Source organism: Rousettus aegyptiacus, unplaced genomic scaffold (assembly GCF_014176215.1).
Source record: "Rousettus aegyptiacus isolate mRouAeg1 unplaced genomic scaffold, mRouAeg1.p scaffold_m13_p_7, whole genome shotgun sequence".
Taxonomy (NCBI): domain Eukaryota; kingdom Metazoa; phylum Chordata; class Mammalia; order Chiroptera; family Pteropodidae; genus Rousettus; species Rousettus aegyptiacus.
Window position 1 is genome coordinate 52,450,408 of NW_023416310.1, and position 25,247 is coordinate 52,475,654.

Here is a 25,247-nt window from a genome sequence, read left to right on the forward strand (position 1 = left end):
CACTGTGGAATGAGAAATTCTTGTGAGAGTGAGGCTGCAAGTTTTCAAGTGGGTAGTGGTGGTATCTACTTGTTCTGCAGTGTGGATAATAGCTGTCCTCTCCTACAGTTATACAGTGTGTCAGTTCTTGTATATCTAAAAGCTATAAAAAGGAGATGAAATCTATATTCTTTGCCTTGAAAGACACTGAATTATGTTCGTATTGATTGGCTACACTCATTCAGCATGTGATGTAGCTGATGCCCAGGGCTTGCAATAGTGAAAGACCTGGGGTTCCACCTGTGCTGGACTCTTGGGTTTGAGAGCATGTAGCATAAAGTGGAAGAAAATGTAGGTAAAGTGAGTTACTGACGCTTCATGTTGAAGGAGTGCCCTGAATAGTGGTCAGGTAGGGAACAAGGACACTGAAAATCTGCACAAAGCTTTTGAAGGCCGCGCCGGGCCCTGTTAGACAGAACACTGTGAAGTGATGCTAAGACAAAGGAGCCAAACTGTGTCCCTCCCTCCAGCCTGATTATTCTTACCACTCCTACCCCGAACTGACATGCAGTCCATGGTCAAGCCAGGAGTCAACATAGATAGGGACAGAGCTGTTTCTGCCAGACTCTCCAGAGGACTTTGAGCTAGAAAACATAAAGATGTAGAATGTCCTACAAATTAAAAAAACAAAATCTATTTCCTTTTCATGAAACTTCAGATCCTTTGATTTTGGAAGACTTGCTCATTTTCAGCATACAAAGAATGAGGTGCGCATGCCTCATGTGATACCCAGCTGCTTACGAGAACTTCTCTATAGGACTGGATGGCCAACACTGTGATTTTGGTCTACGGTGCTATGCAGGGTAAAGCTAGAAATGTTTTTCTCCGTGTCACCCGCCATGAGTGAATCTTTTGAGTAGCAGATTTAACAACAAAAAAGTGCTTATAAAATCTTGTATTCTTTTTGTTTGTTGTTACTTTTAACAGAACAAGCAACAGGGTGATTACTTGTAGGTGGAATTTGGTTTTATATTAACACATGTTGGCAATTTCTGTCAATGAAGAATTATTGCCAAAAAAGGAAGTAGAAACTGTAGAGATTAGTCTGATGCTTAAGCTATCGGTATAAACAAATCAGAAAAAACATTTCTATTCCTGTGAATAGAAATTACAGAAAGTGATTAGAGAAGAGTTGATCAAGATGTGACATGTAATTTTCAGTTTGGTGTCTAGAATCCTGTCAAGGAGACGTTTTCCTTTTCAGTGTAAACTCATTCAGATCAGCAGAGCTGATGGATTTTTGTATTTTATTGACTCCAGGTACTGTTTTTCTGCTCACAATCTTGTGGTTCAGGAATGTTGTATATTTTTACTAAAACTTTGTTTCTGCTTTAATACTGTTACAGATATCACATAGGTGGGTTTAGTGCTTAAATTTCTAAGTGTACAAATTCTATTCACATTGAACTATCACGATCAAAGGCCTAAATAAAACACCTCCTATTGACTTTTATATAAACTGTGTAAAATCGACTTGGACTTCACACTTCTTTGGTGATTTTAAAGGTAGACTTGGATGCAGCTGGACAAGCTCCATAATCCCTGTCCAGTGCACTCATTTCTACTGCCACAATATCAATTTATATTTATTTTGCTACAGCATATATTAATATAAAAACACAGACATATCTACATCCTGACTGAAAAGTCTATTGTAATTAACAGCAACTAATATATTAGTTGTGCCTAGGCTGTTATATTTCTTTTTTAATATTATAAGCTCTGGAAATAAAGATATTGTCAAATTGCCACCCTATAGATTTTAATCTTGATGTGCTAGGCAATATCATTAGGATAAAGAAGCCACTAGTTTGAGGAGAAAAAAATTTAAAATTGACGTAACTGGGATTTCTGGATTCTAAAAATCTGCTGATCAGTTCCTGATGAAGAGTCAACTTATAAAGTTCACTTGTAGTTGAAGCTGTTCTAAAATCATATGCTTGCCAAATGATGTGGAATGGAGGGAGATGGAGGTTGGGGAGGAGAGCTGTATACCAATGACCAGGAAAAAAAGTCTGCATGGGACACGAACCATGGTTTGGCACATGGGTTACAATGAGTTCAATAGGATATCAAGTTGTGTGTTAGATATTTCCACAAAGGGATATTCAAATTAATGAATGTATGTGTGTGATTTGAAGATGTAACAAAAATTGTCCACTTGAAAGAAGCTGCGGTGTGAGGTAAAAGGGCTGAGTGAACAGTGAACAGATGCACGTGGCAGAAATTATGATCGGGGTGTAGCTGTGATGGAAAAGGTTGCTGTGATAGTCTTAGAAAAGCCCTGGGTATTTGTTTTTATTTGTTTTATGAAGCTTAAAATGTAGCCCAAAGAGAAAAGAGTCCTAAGAACAATCCTTTCTTAAATAGAACATCATATAGTACGTATGTAGAGACCGATGGGTAGAGAGCAGAGAGAGAGAGAGAGAATCTTTTTCAAAAGGAAGCGCGGCCTTTCGAGTGGTACCATCAGTGTGGCTGTTGACGTATTATGCTGAGTAACCTGAATAGTTCCAAATCGTCATGAAGTCATAAACTTTTCTCTGAAACTTACAATTTTATACAGCTTTTTTTTTTTCTGTGAAACTTTTTTATCACACACACAAAAACCTTAAAAGTGACTTCATGATAGGAAGCAATTAAACATAATATTTTTTGATAAGAATTTTGTGATGGTTTTGAATATTAGAATGTCATAGTCGTATGTATTGTGTGCCTGCTACTTTATGCCAGGTATTGTTCTAGGCTCCTAAAGATACAGGAGGGAGCAAAATGGACAAAATTCTCAGCTCTCATGGAGCTGACATTGCAGTTAGGGGAGACAGACAATAAATAATTTGAACAAGAGTATTCTCAGATAGTGCTAAGTAAAACAGATATATAAAACCTGGTGACAGGGAAGGTGGATGCAGCTGTAAGTAGGATGGCCTGGAAAGGGTTCATTGAGAAGATAACACTTAGTCAAAGAGCTTTTGGAGATGAAGGAGCAAAGAAGACTTGAGGTGGAAAGAGCAGCAAGATCAAGTGCCTTAATGTGAGCAAGGTTGCCTGGGTGCTTCATGGGGTAGCTCGTGTGGCTGCTGAGGGTGGGGAGTAGCAGGAGATGGGTCTACACAGTAACAAGGTATCAGACTATTATCTTGCACACTGTTAACCGAATTTGACTTTTACTTTAATGTTGTGGGAGGCCATTGGAGAGTGTTGGGCAGAAAATACCATGATTTAGGTGTTGAAGACAGGGGATAAAAGTACAAGGTGTAAAAAAGCAGGAAAGAGGAGGAAACTCTTAAATAATTCATGAGAGGATGGTGACTTGAGCCTTTGGTAGCAGTAGAAGTAAAGTGTTCAAATTCTCACTACATTTTAAATGAAAGTTACTTAAGAAGTAGCCAGTGAGAAGAATATGTCTATGGTATGAACATACAATAGACGCTCTGAGTGGATGACAGTTGCAGTGATCTCAGCCACATTTACATGGTATCTTCAGTTGAAACCTTTGTTTGGGTTTGGTTGCACAGAAAATTCTGATTTACTCAGATATAGTAACAATTTGTAAATAACACATTCTTCAATGCTTGGATACTCCGCTAGGCAGATTGTATTTGAAAAGGTAGTTAAGTAGAAAAAAATTTGTTTCAAAGTTGTATCACCAAAAATATTCAAGAATGGTTCAGATTCTTATAAATATAAAAGACTAGAAAACATAATATTCTAAGTACTAAAGCCAACCGCAGGACAATAGGAAGATGCATTAAACTGTTACTTCTTTTCTACGCAATTCACTATTAGGCCTGGGTGAGAATACGTGATAACGGATGTGCCTGGACCCTGTGTAATGTAGTGCTATGCAGCCTGGTTCAGTTTTCTCTACATAGGCACTCTGCATTGCTCCACGCTGTTTTTTCAAGACTAATGCAGAACTACAATTTTCTTAAACAATCATACAATTAAAGTTTAAATGTTCGCACAATGATGACAGAGAATTGGGTGGCAAAATAATGACTTCCTGGTCTCTGCGGTGTTGAAATGTGGCAGGTTATTTTTTAATTGTATTTTTATAAATAATAAAATGATATATATTTTATGACATATTTAAATTCAACTTTTTCAAATCTCTTGAAGCACATAAGTGGATCCCTGGGGACAACTTCCAAACCACTAATATAAAGCACAGGTTAAAGACACATGAGGACAAATCCATGTGGGAATATATACACATATTACAAGTGCCTGAAGGGTCTTGTCATAGCCTTTGCTACAGAGTGGATTTTAATGTAAAGGGCTTCTTGGCGTACCTTGTTTTTAAGGGGTCGAGGTCTGAACTGAGGTCTTAAAAGGTCATTTCCAGCCTAGTTTGGGGCCAACATCACACCAAGTCCTCCGCGAACAACATGATATAAGTAACATGTGAAGTGATACTCAGGGCTGGGGGAGTGCTGCACATAATGGGCTTTTAAACTTTTTCTTTTAATGGTGCAAACGAATTATATGTCATTGTAAAGGATAAGAAAACAAAGAAAAATTTATTCATAATCTCATCCCCTAAAGATAATCATTGTTAATAATTTTGTATATGTCTTTCCAATGTTTTTAAACTTATATGAGTGATATATTCATACATACACAGTCACACACATTTGTATTATGCCTTGATTTTAATAAAGGAAATTATTGTAAATGGTGTTTTGTAATCTGTTTTATTCTCTTAATATATTGTGAAAATGTTACCATCTCAATAAACATTCTCTAACCTTATGTTTATGGGCTGCATAGCATTTTATTATATAAATATATAATAATTAATTTAGAAACAATTCGTTTTGAGAGTATTTTTACAGAAGAGTATTAGAAAAGTACATAGGGAAGACCTTGTGCACTGGCAGTCTAGATTACTGATTTAGACCCAAAACATGACTGAGGAACAAAGTGAGGACACAGCTTTGCAGTTTAGAAAGGGAGGGTCTCTGAAAGTTTTGTGCAATGGAAATTTTGTACATAAAGGATGTTAAATGCTTCTGAGGTTCTATTGAAAAGTATCTTAGGTGTTTTTTTTTTTCTGTATTAATTTTCTATATATATTTAGTTTTTATTTATCAGAATTTCTCTAAGTTGGCTATATGTAGTACTGCCAAGAGGGGTCCAGAACAAGTAATGCACAATTTCAACAGTTAGATTTAATTCAAGGTCCCAGAAAAGGCACTAAAATCTTCTGAAAGGAGTGTCATCAGAAAGATAACTTTGTCATATAAATTGTTATGCTACTAGTTCCTTCCCCAGGGAAGGTAAGAGAAAAAAATGAGTAGTTGTTGTCACTCAAGAATAAGGGTAATTATTGTTTAAACATGTAATTTGTTTCCAGTATTATCTAGGCCTTCACATTTCTCTTTTTTCTGTTTTATTATGTACAAGAAGGGGGCAATGAAATTCCCAATTTATTTTGGCTGATAATAAGTTTCTGTCCTAAAGTTTTGGTTTCAGTTAGAATACAAAGTAAGTTTAAAAATGCTTGTGGGCTATGTAGGAGCTGATGTTGCCCAGACCTTAAAGTGAGCCCTCCACTTTAAGGGGGAGTTAAGAGTAGTCATCGTAGTTTCCTTCAGCGGCAAGATCCTAATATCCATAATTTGGTGCCTGTGGTGAGAAGATTTTCTTTGCATTTTTCTTACTTGCATCTTTTATTCTACCCCTTTATTCTCTGGGCTTTGAATATTTCAGTGCCACCATCTCTATTAATTTTGAGCTTCAAATTCATCTGCACAACTATGCTTACCATATGAAGACAGTTTTTAGAAGTTACTTTTTTTAGTTACTATTTCTTGCTCGTGCATTGGGTTACCAACCCTTTCTCTGAGTTCTAAAACTGTCCTCTGAATCTACTCTTCCTAAGTAAAGTGGCTGAAATGGGAAGTGTTTGGCTTGTGCCTGAGATGTCTGTCCTTGAAATGTGGCGTTTGCAACCCATTTGTGGGCACTTCCAGGCAGTTTTCCGTGTGACCCCCCCAAGTACCCTGGGACTAGTACATGGTAATACAAAGTATAATTTTTCAAAAATCTTCCTCCTTCTTATGTTATTATTGCATTTCTTTTCTAATCATGTTCCACTGAGGTTGCTGTAATGGGGTCTCAGAAAACCAAGGAAGTGTTATGGAAGGGTGTGCTGGCACTGACCCAGGCACAGGTGGTGGGAGCTTGTCCACCATGCTGATGAAACATGTTCTCTGAGGGGGATAATAAGGATGAGCTCGTGAGAGATACTGTGCCAGGTTCAAGCATCCCACAGAGCGTGAGAGTGCTCTGCATGGTCTCAGGAGGAGATCCATCCAGACTGGCAGGTAGTTGGCTGGCATTAGCATAATCAAGACACAGCATCCCCTGTAGCTATAGAGCACAGGTGTAGGAACATCCAGTCTCTGTGGGAACATGGTGGGTCTCTTTGCTCTTAAAAAACCCAAGGTATTGTACAGGTATCCTTGTGGGGAACTTAGGCCCTTTGAAAAGTATATCATGCTTAGCAGTACATCTGTTTGCTGTTATTATCAGCTTGTCACAAAAATTAAATGACTTTTATGACCCTAGGACACATGAGTCTAAGTAGATTTGTTTCCTTTGGATCATCAAGGTCAATTCTCAGTGCAATCTCATACAGCATTGTCTTGGCCAGGAAAGGGCCTTCCTGTATGACACCTTCCCCCGTTTCCTGCTATGGATAGTTGAGCAGAATTACAAGCCTGTGCTTTGTAGCCATCTATATCCAGGTTCAGTCCCAGTTTCATCACTTGTAAATGACATGACCTTGAGCAAGGTAGATGGAATCCCTGAACTTCAGCTTTCTCAGCTGTAAAATGACAATAACTGAACTCACTTTATGGAGATATTTGAGAATTAAATGTGACAGTGGCAACCAGAAAGCTCAGTGTCAAAGGAGAAGTCATGTTTGCTTCCTTGTTTCTTTTCAGTGCTCTCATTTCCATGTCTATTAACATCAAATAAAAACCCTCTGCTGTAAAATTCATCGAGATCTTTTTAGAGGTAAAGAGTAGAGATAAAGTAAAGCAAAGTGCCATTTAATGTGTCTGGACTGGGGCCCGTGTTGGTCCCCAAGCCGCCAGAGAGGTATCTGTCGGTGTGGCCCTGCCTAGAGGAATACCATGAGCATCACTGTTGCCAAGTCTGGGAGACAAATAGATAAGAGCCCTTCCAGAATGAGCTGGTTCTTAGAGAATCTGGAGAAAAATGACTGAGACAGCATTTCAGGGAATCCAGGACGGTAAATGACAGGAGGGCCTCCGAACTGTTAGAGGTCGGATATGCTGCAGCTCATCTGAGTAAGTGGAGGAGGTGCCTGCCTTTTCTTGGTCTCTTAAGCTTCTGAGAGAGAGAAGCCAGGGTTCTCCATTAAACATGGGGTTATCTTCAGTTCCTGTGAATCAGGGAGATGGACTGAATTTATAAGAGACTATGCCGTGGACAAATTACTGGTACATTTTATGAATGGTCTTCTTCTATTGCTCCAGAATATCATTCTGTAAGTCTTGGATCTTAGAGTTAGAATTTAGGATAGTGCTTAGAGGTTATAAGCTGTTGTTAGTGTTTTTGTGAACCCTAGATTTTCTTAGAAAGCCTTCAAAGTGATCATTTGGAACATGGACTTTAGAAGCTTGACTGACACCCTGGCAGGCTGAGGGATCTGCTTAGGGCACTTACTTCTATTGGGATCTCCTTAGAGTTGATTGGGATCCAGCAATAAACTTGGTACCTAGTGTTGGGATATACCCAATCAGTAGAGCTGAGGCCCACTGGCTGGCAATCTCCTGAGCAAGAACAATTTGGGAAAACAGTCAGCCTTGGCATTGAACTGAAGCTCACAGTCAGATCTGTGATGTGTTAAGTCTGAGCAATGAAAGTCGCAATAACTCCAGGAATTCACTGTTGACTTCTCTATGAGGAAAGCAATCAACAGCTTTCTCTCCCTTCTCCCCTTTTCTCCATTTCCTCTCTCCTTTCTTACCTCCCTCTCTTTCTTCCTTTTGCTACCCGTGTGCCTGGCAGAATTTTTAAAAGTTCTTTTCAATGCACAGATGACCTCAGGAATGTAAGAGAATTACTCAAAGGCAAGAAATGATAAAAAGGCAGTGAACTTGAGGCCAGTCCACGGACTCTTCCTGGCCTAGATTTGTGTTTTAAAAGGGACAATGTACAAAGAACAGGTGACAAAGTCTGTTCTGTGACCCAGATTGATGGTCCTTCAGATTCAGAGACCTCAGTATAAAGCCTGAATTCTCAGATGATGACACTATTAGGGCATGAAACTTAAGAACATGAAACTTCTCTACAGAAACCATGGGGTATGCCTGCTGTCTTGTCCTTTAAAGAGCAGTGAAACAAACAAACAAACAAATAAACAAACAAAACACTAAACTCTCTTACCATTCGTCTCACTATGGCTCAGTTTGGGCGTCAGAATCTATATTTTAGGGTGACATGAAATTTTTCCAAAATGTTATTTCAAGGCATTATGGGTGGTGGATTGCCAAGTACTTGGCAGAGGCATATACTGATCCTCTCTAGAGGAGCACACTTTATACCAAGGCCTCAAAGATAAGGACCAGAAATTGATATTCCAGAATCACTAAAAACAAAATAAAACAAGCTATCAAGGAGGGGAGTTGGTAAAACCAATTATAGATCAGACCTACAAGGTCAGCAATTATTAGATACAAGTTATAAGTTTAAGGAAATCGAAGAGGGCTTGGAATATGTGATGAAGAGACAGTCACTCACTGGGTGTTCTTGGAAATTGGCCTGGGCATGGCGCAGTGGAGGAACATGGACGACTTACCTGAAAGGGTTGGGACTTACCTGTGCCAGTAGCCTGGGATAATGGAGAAGAGAGTGATAGGGTAATCGAGAGTATTCAGAGTGGAACTGCCAGAAACCTCTTGAGCTGGAGCTGATTATCTTTCATAGCAACCTTTAGTTAGCTATCAGTCACCACATCCACGGTGGACTTCTAGAACGAGTTCTTCTTTGGGATGGAAAGAAAAGAATTTATCAAATAAAATAGGACATGACTGTAACGGCAAAATTAAGTCTCATAGTTAGAGTTCTAGCTAGCTTCTCTCCTTGTCAAACACACCCCTTCGCCGAGTCCTTGAAAGTTGCGTCTGAAACATACAAGGTCGATCAATATGATGAGGAAGAGCAAGTGATGTTGGGAGACAGTAAGGGTCTGACTTAGTCAATGAGCAGGGATTGTTGACAGAGTTGACTGCCGAGTCATCAGATTTGGCCATCCTATTTAAGACGGGCTGGACAGCACAATCCATCAATTGATCCGCTTTGAAGAGCCTTTCTGATATTTCAGGAAGACCTCACGAAACTGTCAGGGAGAGCCACAGGCCTTACTACACCACCAAACCCATGAGCCCGAATCAACTTTTTCTTCATGTTTCCAAAGGATGTGGGAAATCCAGATCTCTAGATTTCTCATTCCTGCTTGGTTGTTCCAAGATAAGTTCAAGGGCCTTTTTGCTTGGTTTTAATGCTGCGTTGAGCACATCCTGAAAAGTTTCTCTTGATTTGTTTAGGAAATTGTTACACTCTAAGAACTAAATGTTTCACAGGTAGTGACGCCTCCCTGTGCTTCAAACACACTAAGTTTTTTGCGCCTTTAAACATGCCAAGTTCTTTGTGGCTTCTGTAACTTTGCATTTACCATCCTTCTTCCACAGAAATGTACTTTCTCAAGCTTTGCATGGATAGCTCCATCTCTAAGGTTTTAGCTGGAATTTGTTGCTTTTAATCACGTCAATATATTAATTTATGTTATAGCACTTGCCAGCCTCCAAAGTCACATAATCTCTTTTTGTGTGTGTGTTATGTCTGCTTCTCTGCTGAAATTTAAACTCCCATGTGTGGGATCTTGTCTTGTTCAAAATCTCTATGATCTATTTAGCCTGGAACAGTAAACAAATACATTTAGAATGAATATATGAATTCTCTTTCATCCTGCTATAATAATAGTAATATTAGTAGCAATAGTAATAATAATAGAAAAGGAAGAAGAAACAGAAGCAGCAGCAACAACAACATAACCCATATGTTGTGAGTTTCTTGAGTCTCATGTTTTGGAACAAAATAATTCACCTTTTACTCTGCTCTACTAGCTAGAGAAAACTGTAACTAAATTAACTAAGCTTAACTACACTTGGCTTCTATGTGACTCACTTTGAAGTGCTAAGACATTTCCCAGTATTTAAAGCTATATGTTAAGGTCTCAGTCAAGGCCCATATCAGTTCTTTTTAGAAAGGCCTGGTAACTATTACTGGAGACAAAAAAATGATATGAAGCATGTCACTAGCTTGCTTTTCAGTTCAAAGAAGTCCACCAGGTAGCTCACTCTTAATTTTGCCATCTTAAGTGTTTACTCCAGGGTGACCTGTTTGGGCATGAGTTTCTGGGAATGTATAGGGGGGTAGGAGAGGAGGTAGGCCATTTTGAGTTTGCAGAATTTTGAAGGCTGAACTGAGAACTTTGGAAACTACCTAACTCATCACTCCCCAAAAAGCCTTAAAGAGTTTGTATAAGTACCTACGATAAGTTAACAGAAGAAAAAGATTATCGTTTAGCTGTAGAAAGTTAAGGCACTATCTCTGGAAGCCCAGCCCGTACTGTAGAATCAGTCTCCTGCAGAGGTGGCTGGTGATCTCTTAAGTTTAACAAGTACCTGAGTGACTTCTCTGAGCAGGCAGATTAGGGAACCCCTGATGTAATAACTCAGTGGATCAAATCCAGAGTTGATTTAATACTGAGTGGGTTTAAAATGGGTTTCCCTTTTGCGAATGGGGATAAATACTTTTGTGAGAAAGTGTCAAGTGAAATATCTCCCGAGAAGTCTTATTGAGCTGTATATTACTCAGCCTGGACATTCAGGTTTTTGGAGGAGACTTGTGAAGCTAGGCGGCTAATCCTTTCTTTGAATTCCTTAGAAACAGACAAGCAAATCTGACCCAGTGTCTCACCAGTGAACTATTAATCGAAGGGTAGCTGTTCTTTTTCAAAGCTCACCTCCCTCAAACACACCTCTTCTTACATGTCTACGCCCCATTTGTAAAAAGATGGATTATCATCCTTGGAAGGACTCTGTTCTCAATAAGTGCCAGAACTAAAATATTCATTCTCACATATTATTTTAAATTCTCTTTCTTCACAGCTTAATTGCTGATTTCAGTTTCTACTAACTGCGGGTTTGGCAGATTTATAGCATCAACCCAGAGCTTTGCCTTTGCCAGTTCACACCTTGAATTGAGCTTTTGTTCTGGGTTCTTTTGGTGACTGTTCCAGAGCACTGCTCTGAGTTTCTCAGCAGCCTCCAGTCCGATCAGATCTCCCACACCGTCATCGCTGGCTGCCACAACCTCTATATGGGCCATGCCTGTTAGGCCAAGGACAGCACGCTCTTCTTAGGTATGACACAGAAACTCTTGGTACTCATCATTTTCTTTAGAAGTTATCATGATTTTCAATTTTTAGAGTAACATAAACATAATATATGCAGCAGAAATAAGTTAGAATGTTCTAAAACATCTCTACAAAACATTTAAAACATCTCCACAAAACATTTTATTTTTTTAGTAGTATATCATTTTCTTCCCTAATAGCTACAGAGGAATTGGAGGCCTTTTGTTACATTGAAATGATAAATTGAATTATACCAATTCATTTTAGCAGAACTAATGGTTACTCACTTGCTGGGCAAATCAATCTGTTTATTTTCTTTAACACAAAAAGGAAATAATAATTAATAACCTTGGGGATAATGTTTTAAATTCATACAAAGTGATTACAGTAACAGAAAATATTTGCTATGGGCCTACTCACTGGCTGGGTAAGGAAACTGTTATTTCTTTACAAATAAAATTTAGAATTGAGCATCTAAAATTGAAAAAAATTATTAAGAATTTACAGAGTATCTGTTATAGTTTAGGAGTTACTCCAGGATACGAGACTATAGAATGATGTGCAGTCAAGCTAGTGACTTATTTAGCAACTCGTTAGTATTGTAAGACTATTAAAGTTCCTTCAAATAATAATAAAAACAGCAGGATAGAATTATGTAGATATGAATCAAGGTTTGAGAGAGACAACTGGGTCGAGATACTGAAATATTCAAAGCAGAGATAGCATTTGAACTGTTTGGAAGGTGTGTAGAAATAAAAGAAGTCACAGATGAAGAGGCTACTTTAGGTGTGGAATGATGTAATTTGTTATGCAAATGTGTGTGGTGCATTCTCAGCATGAAGATTAGCTCCACTCATTAAAGGACTTTAAATAGACAAAAAAAAAAAAATGCTTTCAAAGGAAGGTTGAGATTAGATTACAGTGGACTAGAATTCCAGATTAAGAAATACATGCTTTATTTTGATAGGCAGCTGTTTATTAAAAGTTTCTTTGTTTTGATTTGGCTTAGTTTGTACATAGGAATGATATCAGGTAACCTACCTCTGCAGTGTTTGGTAATACTGAGAGTGTGCATTGGTGGTTGGAGGCACTGAGACGTGTTAGTTGACCCAGGAAAAGTCCAGATAAAAAATGAGAGTCTGCACTAGGGAGAAGTCTAAAAAGGAGAAAAACAAATTCAGGGGAAAGGATTAGAAGGAATTTGATGACTGTTTTGTCATTGTTGTTTTTAAGGAGAGGGTACAGGGCGGGGGGGGCAAAATACTGCTTTTATGTCCTCATAAATTGTATTTAGTAATTAATTATTGAACTAACATGTTCCTAAGTTGGGGATGATCAAATTTATTGACAATATTATCCCCTCCCCAAATCAAAAAAAAAAAAAAAAACATTGAACTGTGTTTAAAAGTCTGGCATATGTTGGTTTTGATCATATGATGTTACTGTGTAAGTATGTCTCTGCTCTTATTATATTCCCACAGTAGATTCATTAGTGTCTTTTAAAAAATATTTACAACTTCCAGAAGTTCATGGTATGAAGTAGGTTGCAGCCGCACTGAGTGCTGAGTTTGGGTTTCACGTCTCAAAAACCGAGGGTCCATGTGGAGGCTAGGTCTCTTGGCCAGAGACTGGCCTGGTGAGAATAGGCCTGGCATACTTCCCACTGCCTGCCTCCTAGGTGGTCATTCTCCACACCATGTATGACACATGACTTTAAAATGTTATCATGTGTAACTTTAAAATTTTATTTAAAAAATGAAAAACATTGTTTCTTTGTAGAAAAGAAAAAGTGGTCTTAAAGGATATACTTACGTTTGTCTTGGGTCTTTACAATCTGAATGGGTCATTTAACTTTCTCGGATACACATTAATTGTACATCTAAAATTGTGTGCTAGAGAACTGTGAGTGTGGGATTTCACGAAGCTCTCAGATCCTTAAAAAACTCAAGGATCTAAGGGTGAGCTGCTACTTGGAGTCCTTCTTCAGTTTGTCACTGCCTGTGATAGCTGTGTTTTAATTGCCATGCAGTTTGTTGACTCAAACAGGGTGATACTTCTATTAGTCAACTGTGTTCAGATATTTATTTGGTACCCATTATGAACAAATCTTTCTTCTTGATACTATGAAAAATACAAAGTTGAATAACAGAGTTGCACTGTGTTTCACTTCTAGGAAATTATAACTTGTAATGTCCAGAAATACACTACTGTATTAATTATCTATGATTTTATAGCTATATTTTGAACATTGTGGTTATTTATGAAATGATAGGAAATGAAGTATTGTGTTGATTGAGATAAATCTGATCCCGATGAAATTTGATACATTATTATCCAAGAAAGGGATGGTTACTTACCACAAGAAAACTGATGTATCTGCCCAATTTCCAATCAGCCTGGGCCAATTTCATTAAACATATATGCAGAGGTAGTAGAAGTGGGTCCTGTGAAAAGCAGCTTTATGTATGTGCAGACTTATTTGGGAGGGTCAGCCCCTCTTAGTGCAGTATGAGATCTTTCTGGGGAATGGGTTTTTTTTCCTTGATACGTTATCAGGTGATACAGTTCAACTTGTACTGAAAAAACACGGCAGTAGTTATTATATCCTTGACCTTGCTTTTTCATAATAACGGACAAAATTATAGAATGCATTATTAAAGTTATAACTTGTGAGTTCATAAATGAAAAATCTGTAGTTACTACAGTGCTACATGGATTTACTAAATATAAGCCCTCTTGCTTGTATTCCAGGGTAACCTCATTTCGCCCCTTTCTAGGGAGAAGGGATGGCTATTGAGGTTCCAGCAGAGCCTTTAAAACATTTGTAATGGCTTCTGGGCAGCTCTTTGGGCATTTTGGTGGATTAGAGACTGATTAAATCATTGAATCCAAAAATGGCTAGTAGATTGATTCCAGAGGAAGATTTATGGCAGTAATCTTCAAAAAAGTTATCAGATGGTAGTCAAAGCAGTGAGATTTGAGGAAACAGGGATGTTTAGATTATGAAAGACAGTGGAGAGAGGATAGCTATGTCCAAATATTTGAAGAATACTTTTGCAAAAGGAAAACAGATTTATATGAGTACAAAAGTATATGTGATACAACAAAGAACTATTGAGTCTCAGTATAAGACCAAATCTTATAGAATAACAAGAGTTTGCCAATAAAATTTGTCCTCTGAAGCACTGTGAGTGGCCTCAAAAGCCAGTGCGTTCTCTCACTGGATCGTGCCATGCACTGGAATGTGTGACCATTCAGCAAGGGAACTGTAACAAGAGATTCAAGGAAGGGGTTGACCTTTTAGGTTTCTTCCAACGCTGGAGTTATTATTACTTCCAAAATTTTGTAGAGATGCATTTGTAGGACTTAGGTTGGCCCCACCATATCAAGGCAAATTATCTGTGCCTTGAATGCCACTTGTCTAGTTTTTCTTGTACACGAGGCTAGTTTGAAATATGAGAGGGAAATTTGAGCTTTGAAATGATCGGAATGGAAATGATATTTGGCTTCACATTCCTTATGCGTTAGTCCTTGACAGAACAATTTTGCAGCTTACCTAGCACCTGGCTGATTTTAGGGACTTAGGTAGAAGGAACCCGACTAAAATTTAACAACGTTGAGGGTAATTCTCCCTTGCTATTAGAAATAATACAGATACTAGCTGTACCTTTCTTTCTCCTTCACTGAAGACTCTTTGTCTTAGCTTTTGCTGATGGAACCTTGGGTTCGCCTAGATTTGCCTTTTTACTGGGAGACAGTAAAAACTGCTACGTACTGGTGCATCTTGTGGAACACGGAACTGTTTTCAAATAGAGATTTCATTATTGTTAAACCCTCATGCCTGGACATCCGTTTCAGATTGCTGCCATGTACTTTAAATTTGGCCACCACTGCATACATCCTGAAGGCCAAGGACCAATTGAGTGTTAAATAATGATAATGATCCTGGGCAAGCTTTCTCCAAAGGCTGCACTGGAAGTTATATTTTCACAGGTTGCCACCAGAAAAATCAATTCTATCCCATAAAAACCCTCCTCACGTGGGTCTTTTTTATCTATGGATGTCAATTCTGGTATGGTTATTTTGCAAGCATCATGTTAACTAACACTTAAAAAAAATATGTGTGAAATATAATATTGAATGTAGAATTAGACAGATCTTTGAAACATCCTTGACCTGTTAAGAATCCCACAACAGTAAGTATCACTTAACATTGTAAATCAAATCTTAGCTCCCGCTTTGATAGAGCAGTTAGATGTGACATTTACCTCATTATTCAACATTTCATGTGGTTTGGTATGTTAACTACAAAAAAAAAATATGATTTTTTTTTATAGCTGGTGATTTTGATCACATCATTTAAAAATATGAAATAGAATGGTTAATTTCATTATCTTGCATAATGCAACTCTTTATAATATTCCTAGTTTTAGTAGTAGTTAGAAGACCTTGTGTATAACCGACTCTCTAATTGGTTTTGGTTTTATATAATTTAAATTCATTTTGTCACTTAGTTAAATTTACATCTTATAGATATTGAATACTTTTGAAAATATAAAATTTTAATATGAAAAATGTGTTTCTTAATTGGTTTGTACCAGTGCTCCTTAAAACGTGATTTGAGGACCAGTACTCATCCATAAACTAGTTATTACTAGTTCACCACAACATAAATACAAAAATTGTCAACATTTAGAAACTTTGTAACATTTCTACAACAATTTCATTGAATTTTACAAAAGTTAATTAGTATACAATGGATTGGAATTAAAAAAAAAAAACTTTCCCAGATAGTTTGAGAAGTACTGGTTATACCTTTAAGATGACAGTACAAAAAGAGGAGAGGAAGGCAGACACCCACAGAAAGATAAACAGATGTTCCCAAAGGCAGCAGAGATAAGAAGATCAGCTTAACGCTTTACAAGGTTCCTAATCCAAATATGATTTGAGGATATAAGATCACCTTCCCTGAGAATCCCCTTCTCCTTACCCTGTCACATGGTGCCCAAACTCCTCAGTGCTAATCTTTTAGAAAAGAACAGTTATCTCTAGATGACACCCTTTAATGTGCATGCTGTCTGGACTTGCTCGTTTAGCTTCCCTTGCACGTTTGATACTTTCATGGGTTAGCTTATAGAGTTGAAGGCCCTAAGGTGCATTCAGATCCATGGGGCCCCTTTGATGATGAACTCTGTCCACTTAGAGGCTAAGAGAAGGAAACCTTAGTACTGCACTGCCCAGACTGCAAAGCGTGAGTAGCAGTGGCGGTCTGGAGCTGGCCGGCCTTTCTACTTTTACTCTCTATCTCCTGCATCCTCCCTTGCTTTGAAATGGTACTGCCTTATCCTAGTTTTAGAGTGAAAGAGAGGGAAAAGGGTGGAAGAAAAGAAAAAAGAGAGAGAAAAAAAATAGATGAAAAGGAAGAGAAGCCTGGGTGAAGCTAGCTGTGATATGGAAGAGGGAACCACTGAGTGAATTGGGTATTGGAGGATATATGCAACCATAATTTTAAAACCTTTAAAGTTTTTATCTTCTAATCATGGACAGCTCTCAGCCACTGACACCAAAGTATTTGTGTGCAAAATTCTCTTTCCTTTTTCCTGTTTTCTTAATTCTAGAGCAGTTGAATTGAAGCATTAGTTTTGATATTTGTAAAATATTCCATCTCGAATTGTTCGTACAGACAGGCCACTTATTGAAAGTGCACTCTGCTCAGAGACACTGTGGACACAGCTTAACAATATTAATCCTCAATACTGTGTGTAAATAAAGCGAGTTGCTTGTATGTCATGTAATAGCTGGTTTAAGAATACTCAAGGCTGTGTTGTGTGAACCAGGCCCATTAAAATTTTTTTTTCATTAGATATATTGAGTTATAAACTTAATAAGTCACTCTATCCTCATTCTATCATTTTTAACTTCTCACTTCATATTTCTCCTGGTGGACATGAGAAGCCCCTATTGATACCCAGACAAAGGGACTTCGAATGTGTTCACTATAATAGTGTGCACTGATCCCTATAAACTCTGAGATGGAGTGTGTGTTTCACGGGTCATTAAATTAGTTTTTATGCACATATGTCATTTTGAATTAGTTCTCTGCTGCTGAAGATTTCACGTGTATACATTTGGTTAGCTCTAATTGGAGATTTTTGCTTATGGGTGTCTTTAATAATTAAAACAACCTTTTCTTGCCTTATAGGACTTTTGGTTTCTGTGTTAGCATCATCATCAACATCACCAGAATCACATTAGTATTTATTGAACGATGCGATGTAAATTAGGTAGACATTATCCCATAACATATATTCAAAGGCTTGATATAAAAAAGGGTAGGGTGAGGGAACTAACATTTATTGCATAACATTTATTGCATACTAAGTATAGAGAATGTTACCCGTTATCACATTCAACCTTCCTAAGAACACTGTTAGGCTAGAATTTTTGTCTTCATTTTCTAATGAGAAAATTGAATCCCATAGAATTTAAGTCACTATTCTAAACAATGAGGCTGAAATTCAAACACAGGTCTTTGAGATTCTGGAAACCCTATTCTTTACATGATCCAACCACCCATTAGCTTTTAAGCACATTCAAAAGTTTTTTGTTCTTCGTTATCTGTTTCAATGTTTTATGTGGTTTTAGTTCTTTGTTTTGTGAGTGATTATGGCAGCTCAAATCCATCTCCAGATAACACTGTGTACGAAACATTTAAAGATCAATAATAAATATAAAATAAAATTTTATAAAGTAACACGAAGTAGTAGAAACCATGCTACAATGAAAAAAGAGAAGGTCTGTATTTTAGGTTCAGGTCTCCAGTAAGTTTTGCAGGTCCGACTATAAATTTTGACAGATATTTTATTAAATCTATAAAATGAGAAAACAGCTATATAAATTCTAAGGTCTAACTTGAAAATTATAGAAGTGTATACCCAAAACCTTAAAAACATTCTCAAACCAATTTAATTTTATGTATTATCAAAAAAAAAAACATTTTTGAAGAAATTCTATTTTCTCTGACTTTGAGTAAGTTTATATAAGATGAAAATAAACTTGGCCTGATTACAAGACAAAACACTAATAACAATAGTGCTATGCCTACTTTTAAAATCATATATTGTCTTTAACCATGCAACGCTGTAAAACTGTTAATTTGTCTGTTATGGACTGAATGTTTGTGTCCTTCTAAAATTCACATATTGAAATCTTACCTCTTCCCCAACCCCTCGCCATATGATATTAGGAGGCAAGGACTTTGAGAGGTAATCAGGATTAGATGAGGACATGAGGGTGGTGACCTTGTGAATGTGTTTAGTGCCCTTATAACAGATATGAGAGAGCTCACTTCCTCTCGCTGCCTTTTGCTGTGTGAGGACACAATAAGAAGTCAGCAGTCTGCAGCCCCTAAGAGGGTTCTCACCAGACTCAGCCTGGCTGTCACCGTGATCTCAGACTTCCAGCCTCCAGAACTATGAGAAATAAATTTCTGTTGTTTCTGTTGTTTCTAAGCCACCCTGTTATAATAGCCCCCCAAATAGACTAAGACATTTTCCCCACATTACATATGAGAAAATTGCTGTTCTTATAAGTAAGTTCATTTGATTGGGGTCCTAAGATCTGTTACATGTGGGACTTGAGTTTAAACTCAGTTTTTCCTGAATTTCAAACCCTTTTTCTTTATATCATTCCAAAGTAATGTGCCACCTCCAATAGTTCTTGAGCTTCCCTAAGAAGAGGGCATATCGCTCAGGGGGCTGGTGGCTGCTTCTCTGGTGAAAGTTATGTCCAGTCTCTGCAATGCAGGGTTAGGTTCCAGCTGATGCAATGCTGTAGAGTGGGCAAGAAGAGGTTCCTGCAGGAAAGACACCGGGACCTTTGAGTAGAATGGAAGGATCCAGCCTCATGCTTTAAGGCCTATCTTCTATTCTGCACATACTTACCATTTCTGAAAAGGGGTAGATTTGGAATAAATGCAACAAAATTTCACCTTCAGAGAGGAGTAGAAAATTTGAAGTAGTTTTCCTAATATGTGTTTTAGGACAAATGTATAAATGGGCCTCAAAAATTATTTGGGTGAGATTATGGATTACATCAATTCTTAACAAGTCATAAACTGAGGCTTCATATATTTGTTTAATATTATCCAGAGACAGGAAGAAGAGTTAGCACATTTCCTCGACAGAAATCAATTCTCCACCCCACATAATAATAATAATGAAAATAACAATTGCCACATTATTGACAAGCTACTCTGTGCCAGCCATAGTGTTAGGTGCTTTGCACTTATTCATTTAATTATGCTAACAGCCGTACTAGGCAAAAACCATTATTATCATTGTCTTACAGCTGAGGAAGCAGAGGCCCAGAAAAGTTAAATGTCTTATTCAAAGACACATGAAGGCAGAACCACGATTTAAACTCCTGTCTACCCAGAGCCTGTATTATCCTTTTAAAAGACATTTTTATTTGAGAAAAAATGCAAAATTACAAGTTTACAAAAAAAAAAAGAAAGAAAGAAAAAAAGAAAAGTAGAAGAAAAAGAGAAAAAAAGAAAAAAATTACAAAGAATGACGGTATCTAATCAGATTTGCCTGTAAACATTTACCCAATGTCAGGGCCCACACACTCCTGTTTCACCTCCTCCCCACAAGGAGAATCCATCATTTATTTTTAGATTCTTGGATTTATCTGGTCTCATTATCAGGTCAGCATGGTCCATCTTGTTCAGTGCCCTAGTGCAATTATAAATTTTAAATATCTTTGAAATTGAAGCATCTGTGTCACATTATAGTTACATAAAGACTACACACGAGACTAATATGTAAGTCTTTCTGGGGTAGGAAATGACAACCTTTTTGAAAATTGCTCTTGTGAAATGTTTCTTGCTTTGCTGATTATTTTTCAAAGGGTATTGGCAAAAGACTGTGGTAAATAATGCATTTTATATTTTTGCCTTACAGAGATTTCTTTTTTGAGTGGCATTTTTTCTTTGTAGGTTTGTTTATTTACAGGATTGTTGAGGTAAAAATTAAATGAAAAGGCTTAGATTTTCTTTAGATTTTCCAAGGATCTGTCAGAAGAGGGCAGACTTGCATGCAACAGCTGTTCCCTGTGTAATTAAGTGATCTGCATGCTGACCCTGTACAGTGGCAATGAAGATTTAATAATAAACAAAATGAAAGCTTATTTTTTATTTGGTACAGGATTTCTAATAAGACATCAGATTCAAAAGGTTTACAAGAACAACAGACTGTATTCATTGCATTTTAAATGCCAAATTTTAAAAAAAAATTGGTTGAATCTGTTTTGCATTCCCAGGCAGCATTAGTTTCTTCAGTATTTCTAAAGGTTCTATTTTTTTTTAAGGTTTTCCCAATGCTGGAATGTCCCCTCACTCACCAAGGCAATTTCAGTGGTGAGTACTTTTGAAGGCAGAGAACTTACAAAAGTAAAAAGTTGCTTTAGAGTATTATTTAACTTGCTCTGCTGCTAAAAGAGGAATAGTGAAAATTCACTAGTTATGAATGCACTTCCTGGACATGCCATATAGGACCATAATTATTATACACCACCCACTCCGTTTCTCCTCTCCTGCCTTTAGTGAGCCTCCCGCTCCCTTCCTCTGCTCCCAGGCACCCTTGCTGACCCTTCTGTGGGTACCACCGAGTTCTGTCTCAGGAACTCTGAGTCCATCTCCTAGGACCTTTCAAGCCAATTAAGGATTGTAAACATCCTTAATTAACTTTGTTCAGGAAGTTGTGATATTGGGATTTATAATATTTGGTCTTCCTCCCCTTTTGTTTCTAGGGAAGAGCTTCTAAAACCAGAGGAATTTCTTAAGTGATGAGAGCCATAAAAGTGTCCTTTGTTGTGTTAATGAGGTGACTTTCGGAACTCACCTAAAGTTGAAGCTGGTTGCCAGGGGAACCAATTATATGATTAGAAGATTGGAACTTTTGCCCCACCCCACCCCAGCTCCAGGGTGGAGAGAGAAGTTGGAGATTGAGTTTAATCACCAGTGGCAAATGTTTTAACCATTCATGCCTTGTAATGAAGCCTCCATAAAAAAACCAAAAGACAGGGTTGGAAGAGCTTCAGGTTGGTGAACACATGGAGATTCTAGGAGCGTGGCACACTGGGAGAGGGCACGGAAGCTCTGTGCATGATCTCCATACCAGTCCCATGCATCTCTTCTATCTGGCTGTTCCTGAGTTACTTCCTTTTATAATAAAACTGGTAATCAAGTAAGTAAAATGTTCCTCTGAGTTTTGTGAGCTGCTTAGCAAATTAGTTGAGCCCAAGGATGGGAGTCTTTGGAACCTCCAAATCTATAGCAGATTGGTCAGAAGCACAGTTGACAACTGGGCTTGAGACTGGTGTCTGAAGAGAGGGCGTAGAAAGGCAGTCACGTGAGGCTGAGGCCTTAACTATGGGAGATGACGCTCTCTCTGGGTAGAGTGTGTCAGAATTGAGTTGAGTTATAGTATACCTGAGTTGGTATCCAGAGCATTGCTTGTTGGTGTGGGCGACCCCCACCCTGTGCGTGCACACACGGACACACACAGACACACAGACAGACACACACACACACACACACACACACACACACACTCTCTGGAATTCGGTCTCAGAATCACCCTTAAGGAAACTTCTTTATTTTGGACACTGACATAACCATTTTCCTCATTTTCATCCACCTTCCAGCTTCTGACTTGTTATGTTAGAGAAGTCTCACAGTACCTCCAAGGGTAGATGTCTGAAATTTATGCAATTTGAGGTGTCAAATGCCAGAACTAAAATACTTCAGTAATAAGTTCGATGTCCTTTATTCAAGGGAAACCAACCCATGGATTGGAAGACTACAGTGCTTCAGGAGCAGCGGCACCTTCTTCCTGAGGGATTTTGGGCAAGAGGGAGTTTCACAGAGCCTGAGAAGAGGCAAAGTGGAAACAGGGCATAACTGGCTAGGAGATCGGGGGTTTCCTGGGAGGCTGATGGGTCCTATTTTCTAGAGTAAGGTGAGCTAGCTAATGGGAGCTGGGGAATTGTGATTGGTTTATGTTAGGTCTCCGGACAGGTATTTCCTGTAAGTGTTGGCTGATCTAAGTTTAGATTTGTGACATGGGCTGGGCCCATGGGGCAGCCTCTGTTTTATGGGTCTGAATATGGAAATTAACTTAATGAGAGGTCATTGTTTCAATAAATTTAATAAAAAATATTAAAAAATTTAAAAAAATACAAAATTATAGATAAACATTAGTTGTAGAGCTTTTGGAGGTGACAGTACTTAAAATCTCTTAGCTTTTATTTCTTTTACTTACCCCCTCACGATACTCACCTTTCTCCCTCTTCTGTCATGTTATACAGCCCATTTGTTTTTTATGTAAGCCAAAAAAATATTAAAAAAAAAAAAAAAGACAGTAAAAAGCTACTCTGGTTATCTTGGTTGCTAAGTCTTGGCCTGAAAGTTCTCGCTATGATTTTGACATAAAATTACATACAGTGGATTATGTCTAACCTCACAGGTCTTTTTGTAATCTCCTCTTCCCTCATTCTCAATTAAATTAGATCTCTACCCCACAAACAAGCATTTAGAATGAGTACAAGGATGTTTCTAATTTAGTTTACTCTCGGTTCCGTCTAATTATTAGATAATAATAGTATTAGGTTACACTATTTTAAAAATCAAATTTATTTTGAATATATGCCAGTTTAATACACTCTTAAAATAGAGCTTTTTGGCCTGGCTACAAAAACTAACAACCACACACAGCACTTTTATAGAGGAGATTACAACCAGTGTTCCAAATAATGAGCTTAGAAATGAAATTTAAGAAAACAGCCTACTCGTAAGCTCAGGCCAGTTTTTGCCACCCAGAAGGTAGGCTGGTGTTTCACTCAGTGTTCTTCATGAGGTGACCCTGATCTTTAGGCCTATGTCTTCATTCTGATGATGTCTTGGCATATCTGCACACAGCTCCCATTACTTGATATTTCTCCAGATTTCTCCACTCTTAAAATCATGTGTAATTACAAGGTCAGTGGTATGTTACTATGCCTTCAAAAGAACATCAGTATCATTTGTCATATGAAAGACAACTACAGAAATAAATACAATGAAACTAATTACTGAGCAGATACTGAGGCCTGCTTCCTCTGCTAAAAAGGAAGTTACAAAATGCTGTAGATGCTTGAAGAACAAATTAGAAGCTAAAACTTTATTCTAGAACTAACCAGAAAGTTTCACAGAGAATTAAAAGGGGACTGACTGCATTTTTCTCTGAGTGATTCAGTGGTACCTACTGACTCATCCATATTATATAGTAAGGTCACCTTTGAGAAACTCTCATGGAGAAGCTCCTTGCATTTACTTTTGCTGGAATTCTTTATATTTTATGAGATTCGTTACATTAACCTAATACTGGATGGAATGATGGAAACATTTAGGCACATATGATTTTTACTGTTTTTCATTCATATTTTTACATTTTTTTTTCCTTTTTTTAAACAGCTTTTATTGATATAATACCTGTTTCTCAGGATTATTGTGTTGAGTAAAATCAACGTATGTGAAAATGCCTGGAACGCTGTTTGGCCCTTCAAAATGGCAATGCCCTCAGTTCTGGTCCTTCTTCCCAACCAAGGAAGAGCTGAGAAGTAAGAAAGGAGGGCAAAATCTGCTTACTGCCGTCTATTGCACTGTATGTAATGGTAAAAAGCACATGAGCCCATTGTTTCTTATACATGTGTAATTACATGAATAAAATCATACATTTTAGAGCTTAATTTTAAAGAACTGAATTAGTATCAACATTACATACTTTTTTTCACAGTTTCAGAAAAGGGAGTATTGGAAACACAGTAGTGAGGTTTTATTTGGACTAACATTGTAAGTAGATTTCTCAGTGTAACATTTATACATATGAGCATATTCATAATTTGGAAAGTTTAAAGACACTTCCATGTGTGGAGTGTGTGTATGTATGTATGTGTGGAGGGATTTGTCGCTGTCAGGAGGTTTTATTGTCTGACATTTTAAAAAAGAATCAAAATTTGAGAAAAGCAAATGATCTATTCACATTTATGCACATAAATTATAACTAAAATTACAGGTATTTAATCTTAGTATGCACTTTTTGCATAAAGACAAAGCATTTGCTCTTTAAATGAGATGGAGGCAGCCCCAAAGAGATTGTTGTACCTTTAAATGGCACTTGACTGTTTTAAAAAGTATTATCTAGGACACCTTAAGGCACAATGTGTAGTAATGTAGTTACTACAAGGCTGTTAGATTCATTGCCAAATAATGTTCAGAATCCAAAGATCAAATAAATTAGGTTTTAATTGGGCTTTAAAGCTAAGGTGAATAAGTAGATAAGGTAGAATTAGTCAGGAACGTATTAATGTAATAAAACCCTTGGTTCTCTAAGGCTCTTATATTAAAGACCAGGCACCTATAACTGATAAACGATGTCATGGAGCAGTCCAGAAAGATTGACATTGATAAGTGGAGGGCCCTGTGATCCAACATAATCATGTTAGCTGGAGCAGTGGAAAACCGGAGGCCTGGCCTGAACTTTTAGTTGTATTACAGAATTTTAAACACAGAATGAAATGGAATTTTACCAAGCCGATAGGACTTGTCAAACGTCAAATTTATTATTTTTTTTGGTAGTGTATTTTAAAACAAGGCACAGCACCAAGTTGTTTGTGGCCAAGTGTGTTGAGTGCCTGATTTTGTAGA

The 25,247-nt window shown here is 37.6% G+C and overlaps 1 protein-coding gene across 6 annotated transcripts in view; it reads left to right on the plus strand.

The window, feature by feature from the left end:
- The window catches only part of CTNNA2 (catenin alpha 2), a 967,153-nt gene that overhangs the window by 325,291 nt on the left and 616,615 nt on the right, over positions 1–25,247 (plus strand). The gene's annotated exons all lie outside the window — the stretch shown is intronic.